Source organism: Pristis pectinata, chromosome 24 (genome assembly GCF_009764475.1).
Source record: "Pristis pectinata isolate sPriPec2 chromosome 24, sPriPec2.1.pri, whole genome shotgun sequence".
Classification (NCBI taxonomy): Eukaryota; Metazoa; Chordata; class Chondrichthyes; order Rhinopristiformes; family Pristidae; genus Pristis; species Pristis pectinata.
This window is the reverse complement of record NC_067428.1, coordinates 16,533,146-16,546,410: the sequence shown is the minus strand read 5'-3', so window position 1 is coordinate 16,546,410 and position 13,265 is coordinate 16,533,146.

The window sequence follows — 13,265 nt, the reverse complement described above, 5'->3', positions numbered from 1 at the left end:
GATGCTGCCTGATCTGCTGAGTTTTTCCAGCATTTTCTGTTTTTATTTTGGAAAAGAAGACGGGTGAAGTGATAGGGTGAGAGACGGTAGGTACAGCATTAAGACTGTCCAGGACTGGATGGACCTAATGGCCTGTTCTCTACTTTATGCAATAGTCAACCTGCAGTGTAAAAGTTATTTTCTTTTGGGTATCACCATGGCTCAGTGGATATTAGACTAAGACAAGAATTGTGGCCCATTCCAAGCATTGAACCCACAATCAAGCTATAAACTCCCAGGCACTGAACCTTTGGATGTGCTATCTTTCAGATGAGAAGTTAAACCAGATGAGATACCTCCTCAGTTGTACTATTTTGAAGAAAAAGAGCAGGGAAGTTCTTCATGGGGCGCTGTCTATCCCATTGTGAAAGATACTGGCCCATTACTCCGTTTCCCTTTGTAGGGACTTGCTGCATGCAAATTCATTGCCACGTTTCCTTCATCAGTGACTGCACTTCCAAAGTAAAAAATAAACTGCCATAGGAACTAAGTGGACCCAGCAGTATCTGTGGAGGCAAAAGGATGGTTGATGTTTCAGGTCGAGACCCTGCATCAGGACCGAGAGCGTAGAGGGAAGATGGCAAGCACAGAGAAAGAGGGATGAGACAGAGGCTGGTAGGTGGAACCAGGTGAGATGGGGATAAAGGGCAGATGAAGCCAGGTGGAGGAGGGGGAGGGGTGAGTGCTGAGACTGTGGCTGGTAGGTGATAGGTGGAACTAAGTAAGGGATGGGTAATGGGAGATAGAACCAGGTGGAGGAGGGTGATGAGACTAGGTAATGAGGGGAGGGGCATGGAAAAGGTGAACAAAGGGAGAGAGATCCTGGGTGGACTGGTGGGAGTGGGTTAACTGAAATTGGAAAATTCAATGTTCTTACCATATTGGGCTGTGGGCTACCCAAGCTGAATATGAGGTGCTGTCTTCTGGTTTGTGTTTGGCCTCATCGTGGCAGTGGAGAAAGCTGAGGACAGACAGGTCAGTGTGGGAACGGGAAGGGGAGTTGAAATGACATGCAACCAGAAGCTCAAGAGGGTTGTGGTGAACAGATCACAAGTGCCTGCAAAACAGTCACCTCATCTGCAGCTAGTCTCACCAATGCAGAGGAGGCCACACTGCAAGCACTGAATGCAATAGACCATGGTGGAGGAGGTGTACATATGCCTCACCTGGAAGGGATGTTTAGGTCAGAAGTGCTTTTGTTACCTTTTCTTTTAACTGAGACAAAATTAAACAATGCTGCAGAACTGGATCTAACTCAAACATTTGGTTAGTGTAATGTTTTGTTCAAATTCAATACAAGGTGTGAATTGTGGCCTGATTCTTCTTTTATCAAAGCAACAGGGGTTTTGTATCTCATAAAAACACAAAAGCCCAGGGTGCTTGCAGCTCTTTGGTCTCATGTTTTTTGACATGATGGTGCACACAAGTGCTGGTATCTTGCTATTTTTACCTGCCCAATATCCACAGTATCAATTTAGAACTCTGCTGAGCAGATGGGGAAGTCAGGGGAGCTGTTTGTTCAGCAGCTTAGAAGTCACTCTGTGTAACTCTGGGGTGTCATCCAATTCAAAGTGTCCTGACGTTCTTTTCCTGATAGAAACTACATCAACATTAACAACGTCTCTGTGAACTGGACAAGCAAACGTTCAGATAAAAGGTTATGCTTAAAGTGGATACAAATGGAGCTATCATTCACCTACTCTCTTCCTTTTTAATCAGAGGATATGGTGGCTACATGCTCAATGCAGGACAACCCAGATTGTGCCGTACAAGGAGCAAACCTAGGCACATGTTGGTCCACTGCATTACAGTCCTTCTACAAGCAAGAGAGCCACCAGACCAAAGACAGCAAGGAAATCAAGTGCTGGAATCAGTGTCTCTCAGGGCCTGCCCCAAACATTCCTTTAGCTAAGCACAGGCATTGAGGGAGAGCTGGCACCGTCCTCCAGGAAGGAAAATACCTCCTCTCCCCACCAAAGCCCCAGCTGAGAAAGTGCCCAGTGAACAGAAGGAAAATTCAGCCACCTCAAGCTGCCAAGCCCCAGATGCCTCTTCTGCAGGCAATGGAGCCCATGGAAGAGGAGACTGCAGGGGAACAAGCAGGCAAAAGTTGGGTGGTGAGCAAAGAAAAATAAAAAAAAAGTGCCTTCCAAAAGCAAACTGACTTCTGTCAACTCCAAGATAAGTGGAAAATGTCCCAGACATTTGCTCCTTGTTTAATGACAAAAGCACACAAGCAAATCAATGCCACATATATAGGAAAAGATAAAGCAAAAGGGATGAAAAGGAAGAACTAAAGAAGGTCCAGCTAAGAACCTGTGAGGGAAGGAGAAAGCCTGTCACCTCAGTCCAGGAGACCAGGAGAAACACACCCCAGCTCTGGGAGACTGGGAACTCCAGCTCAGAAGACCAGTAGCAGATGGAAAAGACAACCTGTGATTGCAAACCAAGCTGATCTGCTCTCACCACCAGCTTCACCACAATGGAACTCACCTCCCAGAGTCTCTGTAAATGCAGGTTAATGTGCGGGGAGTGGAGAACAGAGTACCAGTGGAGAGAGAGGTGTGGATGGGGTACCTGGTGCAGGGAAGGAAGGGACCAAGCAACAGGGTGCAAGAAAGTAGAAGGGATATGTACAGAGGGCAGGGAGGGGATACAAGGGAAAATGGTAGGAGGTTAGAGGATGAGGGAGCGCTGATTGAGAAGAGATTCAGATATGGAGAAGATCAAGGGTGAAGAGGGTCGGGTGGGGTTGTGGGAGAGCAAGGCAGAGGGTAAAGGCATCTGTGTCTGAGATGTGTCAGTGTTTTGTGTGTGGGTGGGTGTGTAAGTGTGTGCGGTTGGCTGGGATGGGGGTTGCGTTTGTTTGTTAGGGTTAGGAAATTCCACCACATCTCGAGAAAAGAAACAGCTCTAAGGGCAACTGAAGGCCCAGGTCCATCAGAAAACCTGTATCCTGAAGAACAGCTGGTGGGTGGAAAGAGTGCAGAAGGTAGGCAAATTTGCTGATGATAATGATGTGTGGATTCTTGAGCACTCAAATCCATCTAAATGCCACTGAGACGTAAGAACAGGGTTGAATTTATCCACAAAAGCCTGAAAGCACGTACCACCAGGCTCAAGGACAGCTTCTACCCTGCTGTTATAAGACTATTGAATAGTACCCTAGTACGATAAGATGGACTCCCAATCCTCACAATTTACCTTGTTATGACCTTGCACCTTATTGTCTACCTGCACTGCACCTTCTCTGTACTGTTACACTTTTTTTTTACCTTCTGTTATTGTTTTACCTTGTACTGCCTCAATGTGCTGTGTAATGAAATTGATCTCTTTGAACGGTATGCAAGACAAGCTTTACACTGTACCTCAGTACATATAACAATAATAAACCAATCCCAATTCCAAGGACAGACAGGCAGTCAGCACCTGCGGGACGGAACACTTGAAAGAACATCTGAGCTGTATTTCTGTCCTTGACATGAGTGTTTTTTACTCCATCCCGCAGCAGCCTCTCTGATCCAATCTTCCCAATCCAGTTTCTCTGATCCAGTGCCTTGATCCGGCCTCTGTAATCCAGCCTCTCTGATCCAGTCTTCCTGATCCAGCCTTTCTTTCATTCCTGACCAACAAGAAGTTGAATTGGAATTGGAATTGGAATTGGCTTATTATTGTCAATTGTACTGAGGTACAGTGAAAAACTTGTCTTGCATACTGTTCATACAGATCAATTCATTACACAGTGCATTGAGGTACTACAAGGTAAAACAATACAAAATGCAGAACTGTCACAGCTACAGAGAAAGTGCAGTACAGATAGACAATAAGGTGCAAGGTCATAACAAGGTAGATTGTGAGGTCAAGAGTCCATCTTATCGTATTAGGGAACCATTCAATAATCTTATAACAGCGGGATAGAAGTTGTCCTTGAACCTGGTGGTATATGATTTCAGGCTTTTGTATTTTCTGCACAATGGGAGAGGAGAGAAGGGAGAATGTCTGGGATGGGTGGGGTCTTTGATTATGCTGGCTGCGTTACCGAGGCAGCAAGAAGTATACACAGAGTCCTTGGAGGGGAGGCTGGTTTCCGTGATGTGCTGAGCTGTGTCCACAACTCTCTGCAGTTTCTTGTGGTCCTGGGCAAAACTATTGCCATACCAAGCCGTGATGCATCTGGATGGGATGCTTTCTATGGTGCATCTATAAAAATTGGTGATTGTCAAAGGGGACATGCCAAATTTCTTTAGCTGCCGGAGGAACTAGAGGTGCTGCTGAGCTTTCTTGTCCATGGCGTCTATGTGGTTGGACCGGGAGAGTCTTTTGGTGATGTTCACTCCTAGGAACTTGAAGCTGTCAACCCTCTCGACCTCAGCACCATTGATATAGACGGGAGCATGTGCACTGTCCCCCTTCCTGAAGTCAATGACCAGCTCTTTTGTTTTGAGGGAAAGGTTGTTGTCATGACACCAGGTCACAAAGCTCTCTATTTCCTTCCTGTATTCTGACTCATTGTTATTTGAGATATGGCCCACTATGGTGGTATCATTTGCAAATTTGTAGATGGAGTTAGAAAAGGCCATGTGGTGACAGAAAAATGATAAAGCCTCAGAAGCAAATGGCATCCTTGACAGATCGACCAATGAACTTTACCTCCCATTTGTGGCAGGGGGTGATATGCCAGGGGACCTCAGAGATCCTGCAGTTTCAAAAAAGCAGGAGAATACAATTGTGAGATGGAACTCCCTGCTGAGCGCCACAGGGAAAGGCATCATCACCAGGGTCCCCTTCAACCACCTCCTCCTAGTGGTGGAAGAATTGCTCACCCACTCACAGATTTAACCCATTCAGAGGCACAATAGACAAGATCTTTATTGCATGTCAACAGCTAGAGAAATGCAGTGAGTAGCATCGACCACTGTACTTGACCTCATGTGACTTCAGAAAAGCCTTTGATTCCCTCAAAGAGTGATGGTGGAGCAAATTTTGCTGCCCACAGAAATGTGGCTCCATCTTACAGGTGTTAAATTATTGTACACAAGCCATGATAATAACCAACAGGTCTACAACAGACCCAAGCTCAGTACACACCAGTGTCAAGCAAGGGTGTGTCATAGCCCTGATACTTAATCTTTCTGGCTGCAATGCTGCACCCCAACTTCAGTAAGCTTCCTGCCGGAGTGGAGCTAATCCACAGGATAAATGAAACACTGTTAAACCTACATCACCTCCACTCCAGAACTGAAGCTAGAATGATCAGTCACTATACGTGACTCCAAGGAGACACAAGGGACTGCAGATGCTGGAATTTGGAGCAAAAAAAAACACTGGAGGAACTCAGCGGGTCAGGCAGCATCTGTGGAGGCAAAGAGATAGTCAATGTTTCGAGTTGAGACCCTGCATCAGGACTGGGAGTGTAGAGGGGAGATAACCAGTGTGAAGAGGTGAGAGGGAGAGGTGAGGGGGGGCTGGCAGGTGATAGGTGGAACCATGTGAGGAGGGAGATGATGAGCAGGTGGAACCAGGTGAGGGAAGGGAATGATACTGGGTGAAAGATGGAGGAGGGGAAAGGGAAGCTGAAGGAGAAAGAAAGAAGCACAGAAAGTGTGGTTTACCTGAAGTTAGATGATTCTAACTTCATTCATCCAGTTGCAGACTAGAGATGGCACTTGTTTGTACACATTCGGAGGCTGAACTCCAAGCCATTATTGACTTGTTCATGAAACATGGGCCTTACTCATAAATGAGCAAAAGGTCCTCTACCAACTTGGCCCTCCTGTACAACACCCATCCTTTAGCAATAAAGATCCATTATGAAACCCAGGAATATGTGAATCACTTCCCACATCTCGAGAGCTACCATTCTTTGAAGACATGCCATGATGGAATTCATCATCACTTCCAACGCCCCAGCACAACCTTTGTTTGTCTGAAGAAAATAGTTTTGAAGATCAAGATATCAGACCTCGAACAAACGCATGGTCAAATGGACAGCAGTGATCTCTGCCTTCCTGTATGCTCCTGAGATAGGAACTACCTACAGCAGGAATCCCAAGGCTCTGGAGAGATAACATATCTCTGCAACACCCTATAAATTCACTGGCAGGATAAGCCTGGTCAATATCCTGAGCACTGATGCCCTAGTTATACTCAATCAACTATGCTGGGCAGGTCATGTTGTTTGTAGGGCCAACCACAAACTTCCAAAACACTCTATCCTGAGCTCTGTTATGGAAAGGGATTACACAATGGAAAGAGAAAAAGATTCGAGAATGCTTTCAAACTGTAAATCCCTACTGATTTGTTGTATTTCCTGGCCCAAAACTGCTTAAAATGGAAAAGGAACATTTGGGCTGGCATTGCCAACTTCGGGTCCATTCATCAGGAACACACAGAAGCCCAGTGTAAATGGTGGAAAGAGTGCTCCACCTCCCAAACTATTCACTTGCCCATCAAGCACTTCCTGCCCCATCTGTTGAAGAACTTGTGGGTCCCAATTTGGCCACCTCAGAACCCACAGATTATAGTGAAAGCAAGTTATCCTCCACACTGAAGGAGTGCATAATAAGGAAAAGTACTGACTCACTGTTTAATCAGGTTAAGGATTACTCAATGTGTAACTACTGATTCACTGTTTGTTCAGGGTAAGAATCACTCATTGTATCTTTATAGAATGGGTGGAGCATGTAGCCAAGGTGGAACAGAAATTAGGATTTTGGCAACAACACTCCATCTCAATTGTAGGAAAGAATGTGATCATTGGGAGCGATGTGCTCTCAGTGTTGGTGTATGTGTTGCAGGTGTGGCCCATACCCAACTCCTGGCCTGCAACAGTCTCTCTGTCCTGTGCTGGTTTCCTGGAGACTAAAAATGGACATTGTCTGCGGAGACATCATGTACAAATCTTCAGAGGAAGGGGGAAAATTGTACCTGATGTAGCTTTACATCATGTACCTGATGATCTTTATGTGTGGCTGCATAAAGCTGTTCAAAAGCATTGGGTATGCAAACATTAAATGTCACTACATGCTGAGATTCTATCTATCCCATGTTGCAAAGGATGGGTCTGGCCATTTTGACAATGATGCTCCTTTCAAATGGATCTACTGTCCCTCATGGAAAAGTCTGTGCAAAAGAACACCTTTAACCATAAGTCAATCAGTCAGTGATCTGCACAGAATATCTTCAAGGCCCAGCAAGAAACAGCAACGCTTGATCCCATGGGATGGTTTCCCAAGCAGATCATCAGTTATTTGTCAGAATCCCTAACCATCAGAAGCACCAAGATCTCTCCAATTCTCCAATTTCAGGTAGCTTGCTCCCCTCTGTCCCTTTCCCCTTCTGATCTACCCAGGTCCTCCCACACACCACAAATTCAACGATTCGGGAACAGCTTCTTCCCCTCCACCATCAGATTTCTGGACAACCCATGAACACTACCTTACTATTCCTTATTTTGCACTATTTATTTATTTTTGTAACTTATAGATTTTTATGTCTTTGCACTGTACTGCTGCCGCAAAACAACAAATTTCACATCATACGTCAGTGATAATAAATCTGATTCTGATGTCTCCACTTATCACTCCCCAGCCTCCGTTGCTGTCTCCACCCTTCCCTCCCCCACCTGACTCCATCTGCAAATCAACCCCTCCTCACCAGGATCCACCTATCACTTGCCAGCTCTTGTCCTTCCCCCTCCCTCCCCCTTTTGTAATGGCTATCTTCTATCTTTCAGTCCAGATGAAGATTCTCGACCCGAAATGTTGACTGTCCATTTCCCTCTACAGGTGCTGCCTGACCCACTGGGTTCCTTCAGCAGCTTGTTTTTTTGCTCCATTTTCCAGCACCTGCAGTGTCTTGTGTCTCCAAGCACCAAGATCTCGCTTGGCTGATGGTAAGATGATGCCCCCTATCAGATCTTTCTTGCACCCTCAGAATCTCAGTACCACCACTTGCTGGTCTTGAGGCTGCTTCACTGGAGATGGCATTTGCCAAGAAGGTCTGGAAAGAGATGCAGTGGTCACGCAGACAAAGTTACAGAATGGTGCACTGTGAGGCTCAGGACTACGTGTTGAGGGACAGACTGATGTTTGCTGCAGCTGCTATAAAGGCTGTACGGGGAACAGACACAGTTTAGATCCCTGTTGCTACTGCACACTGAGAGGCTGGAACTGGTTTAAAAACACATTGAACATTTTCATGGAATGTACATGGAAGAAAAGCAATGACATGCCAATATAACATGATTTGTGTACATAGATGGACTGCTCTGCCTTGTGCAAAGACTGATGATGTATTATATATTGCTAATTTGCTGGATAAAGTAATCTTTGCAGAAAGAAAGATGCATGGTCTGTGTTTATTCAGGGCCAGAGAGTCTGTCAGGAAAGATTGAAAAGGTTAGGACTCTTTTCTTTGAGAAAGAGAAGATTGAGCGGTGATGGACAAGTAGAGTCAAAAATATAAAATATCCCTCATCAGTTTAATTGGTAATTCAGGAGAAACTTCTTAAACCAATGAGTACAATGAGCTTTCACATAGTTGGTAACAACAAGTTCTTTTCATTTGTGGGCTGTGAGCATAGCAGGCCAGGCTGACAATAATTCCCCGTGCCTGGTTGTCTGTGAGAAGGTGGTGGGGAGATCTTGTCGTGAACTACCACAGTCCATGGGATGGACATGCTCCAACAGTGCCATTATGAAAGGAGTTCAAGGTGGCTACAAAAGAAGATCAGAGGCTGGGTATCCTGTGGTGAGAGACCTAACTCAGAAGGCATTTCGACCATGTGAAATGCACAAGTCGGGAGGGTGATGGAATACTTTCCACTTGCCTGAATGACTGCCTTGCCAAAGACTCTCAGGAGGCTTGACACCATACTGGAAAAAGCAGCCTACTTGATTGGTACCCCATCTGTCAACCTAACCATTTATTCCCTCCACTACTGGCATACAGTGGCTGCAGTGTGTACCACCTACAAAATGCACCTTTAATTACTTGACCAGGCTACTCTGACAGCACTTCCCAAACCCATGACTAAACCAACTAGAAAGACAATGGCAGAAGGTATGTGAGAACACCAGCACCCACAGGTTCCACTCCAAGTCATACATGGACAGATGTTGCTGGAATTTCATCAACATTGTATCTAAATCCTTGGGTTCCCTACCCAACAGCACCATGGGAGCATTTTTACCAGAAGAACTGCAATGGTTAAGGGCAGTGGCTCACCACCATCTTTTCAAAGACAATTGGGGATGGGTCATAAAATGCTAACCTTGACAGTGATGCCCGGATCCCAAAACTGAACAAAAAATATACCCAGTGATGATGAAGGGACCAATGATAAACCTCCGAGTTAAGTGATGCATGACTTAGAGAAAATACAGGGAGCTGTGCTCCACTGCCATCTGCTGCCCTGTCTTTCCAGGTGGTAGAGTTTAAGGATTTGTGAGGCATTTTTGAAGAGCCTTAGTGAGTTATATAGATGGTATACATTGCACCTATGTTGCACTGGTGGTGGAGGGAGTGAATATTTTCAGAAGATAGTAGGGCAGTCATGTGGGCTCCAATCCCCCTGGATGGTGTCAAGCTCCTTGAGTGTTGTTGGATCTAGACTTACCCATGCAGGTGAAGGATATCCTATCACATTACTTAACTGTGTCTTCTAAGTGATGGAAAGACTTTGTGGGTCACTCTCCGCTGGATATCTATCCTCCAAAGTGCTCTTGTAGCCACATAATTTATGTAACATGTCCAGTTAAGTTTCTGGTCAATAGGACATTGACAATATACGATTTAAATGATGCTAATATAACATGGGGGAGCTTAGATTCTCACCTGTTAGCAATAGTTATTACCTAGCATTTGTCTGGGAAAATTTTACATGCCAATGTTACCCAAGCCTGAACATGTCCAGATCTTGCTACATGTAGGCACTATCAGAGGAGATGCAAATAGAACAGAATAGTGCTGATGCATTTAATGGGGACCTAGATAACTTCCTGAAGGAATTGCAGGTTAGGTGAAGAGGGGTACTAGCAATCCCAGGTGAGAAACTCAATCACAAGTTGCAACCAGCAGTAGGGCCACAACCTACTTAGGATGGAATATGGTGTCACTGCAAGATTGTTTCTGGAGCTCAGGGGATTGTGGGTACTGCAACCAGCATAACTGACCAATTATCATGCTGGCTGGTGCTTTGGATGTTCAATGGCAGGTGCCCGTGGGTATGAAGAAGTTTTGTGACGAAACCATGTGGAATGAAGTCTAACCTGAGTTGCCAAGCCCTATAACTTGTTCAGCAATTCCATCTGATGACACAGACTAACTGTGATTTTCCGAATTCCTGAATGAGACAGAATGATTACAAACCTTCCAACAAACATGTCTTCCCTGATCACCTTTCCCATTAATTTCCTGCTGCCAACAGCTTCTTACAGACCATGATCAAGTAACAAGATGCCATTAGTTGAGAAGTTCAGTGTTGTCCTGCAGAATGATGGGTTTGTCTGTCCGCAAGTCCAGGATATTCGTCCAAATCAGAGTTCAGTTTGAAACTGGTAAGGTACAATGAAGGACCAGTGTGCAATGTTAAATTTTGACAACATTTTATTTAACATGCCCCTCCCTTACAAAACAGAAGGTTAGGAGAAAAAGTCAGGAATGCTAGAGGATTGAAGGAAGGAAATACTAATCAGAAGAGGGAAAGGTTACATAATCATACAATAGGTATGGCTCCAAAAATACATAAGCCAGAAGGATCCCATTCTCCACTAACCGGTAGTGGATCTCAGACAGGACTGCAATATAGAGTCATTCAATCGGCCTCTCACCCTTGTGGCTAGGACGGTGAAAAATCAGCTTGGGTCTCTACTCCCAATCACTCCTTAGAGGCCCCAATCTGGTTGCTTAATTTATTGAAAGAGTTTGAATATTGCACAAGGAGCAGAATGAAGTTCATAGAGTTAAATTGGAGCCAGCAGCTTCCCTATGTAGGTTCGCCTTAAGAATGGGGCTGAGGGTGAGGTGGCACTGGGCACGTTGACACCTGTGGTCACCCATTTCCCTCCTTCCCTCAGCCAGTATTAGGAAAGGAGGGGTTTAATCGAAGAAACTAAGTTTAATCAGTGAACAAATGGTAATGTAGTGGTTAGCATAACGCTATTACAGCACCAGCGACCTGGGTTCAATTCCGGCCACTGTCTGCAAGGAGTTTGTACGTTCTCCCAGTGTCTGTGTGGTTTCCTCCGGGTGCTCTGGTTTCCTCCCACATTCCAAAGACATACGGGTTAGGAAGTTGTGGGCATGCTATGTTGGCGTTGGAAGCGTGGCGACACTTGCGGGCTGCCCCCAGAACACTCTACGCAAAAGATGCATCTCACTGTGTGTTTTGATGTACATGTGAATAATAAAGAAATCTTAATCTTATCTTATTTCTTTGATGCCAGGGGTTGAAGGAAGCTGAGGAAACAGGGATGTCAGTATTCATGGCAACAGCTCCATTCTGTCTGAAATTAAACCCCGTGCTTCCATTCCATCAGGCAGAGACCACACCGTCCCTCACCCCCAGCATGGGACTCTCCCCACAGTATAATGCAACTTTGCTTACTGCAATGTGTTACCCAGCACAGTCCAACAGGCCGTGGCTGGACTCAGTAGCAGAAGTTCGCAGGTTAACACAACAGTCCATACAGAGGACATTAAGAAGCAGTTAAAAAAAACCTCAAACAACTGAGAGAAGAAATCCCTTGCTATCTCTGTCCTAAATGGGTGGTTCCTTATCCTGAGACTTTACCCTCTATTTCTAGATCCTTAATGATGGGAAACATCCTCACAGAGCATCAGTGCTGTTGAGCCCCCTTACGCCTACATGTCTCAATTCACCTCATTCTTGTAAATACTGGACAGAAAATGTCCATCCTGCTTAATCTTCCCAGATAAGATTATCTTTAATCACAGGAATCAATCTAATGATCCTTCTCTGCATTGCCTTCAAGATACATACAGTAAAATTCATATAATCCGCTATCTGACTTTTCAGAAATCCAGATGGTTTGGCCTCTACCTCACCAGGTGATGTTTTCTATGCTCCCACTAAACTCAGGGTTCCCTGCTCCCTTCCCTGCCCCAGTTCTCATGCTCCCATTCCACTTACCTGGATCCTGGCTCTCTTTCAACTCGCAGAGGCCTGGTTCCAAAGTTCCCTTTTAACTTGCTGGAGTCCTGGTTCCCGTGTCCCCTTCCGTCTACTGGGGCCCCATTCTGCCATTCCCTTTCCACTCACCCGGGCTCTGGTCTCTGTGCAACATTTCAACTCACCATGGCCCCGGTTCCCACACTCCCTTTTAACTTACCTGGTTCACAGGAAAATTTATTATGATATTGTGTAACATCTTAAAAAGGTGAACTAAAAGAATATTGAGTTATTAATAGAAATAACATCCAAGGGTCCGGAAAATCCAGCACCACCAACGTCCCCAGAAGGTGGATTTTTGGAGTTTTACTGCACATCCTTCCTTAAATAAGGAGACCAAAACTATATGCAGCACTCCTGTTGTGGTCTCATCAACACTTCTCAACTGTTGTACACTATCCATATTGCGGCAGTTCTTCTGGTAAAAGTACAGGCCGTCCCCGGGGTACGAATACCCAACTTATGGATACCCATACATTTGAATGAGCTCCCATAATATTAACTTCAAAAGTCTGACGTATGTACATTCATGCATTCCTACGATTTGCAGAACTGTTCTTTCTTATCAGTCTTATGTGCTTTTGATGCCATTCATTACAATACTGTGGAGGTATGTTGACCATATCAAGTGATTTTTGTATATTTTCCGACTTATGGACAAAATCAATTTAAGGACATCTGTAAAAACGGAACCTGTTCATCACCGGGGGCGGTCTGTACTTTGACAGCACTGTTGGGGAGAGTTCCAGGATTTAGACCAAGGAACGAAGATGCCATGATTTATTTCCAAATCATTATGGAGTGACTTGGGGGTGGTGTTCCCATGTGCTTGCTGCCCCTGGCCTTCTTGGTGGTAGAATTCATGGGTTTGGGAAGTGCTGTTGAATTACACTGGGTGAATAACTGTTTAGGTGGCACACACTGCAGCTACTGCTTATGCAAGGAGTGAATATTTACAGTAGTGGATGGGGTGCCAATCAAGAAGGCCACTTTGTCCTGGATAGGGTCAAGCTTCTCGGAGCTGCACTCAATC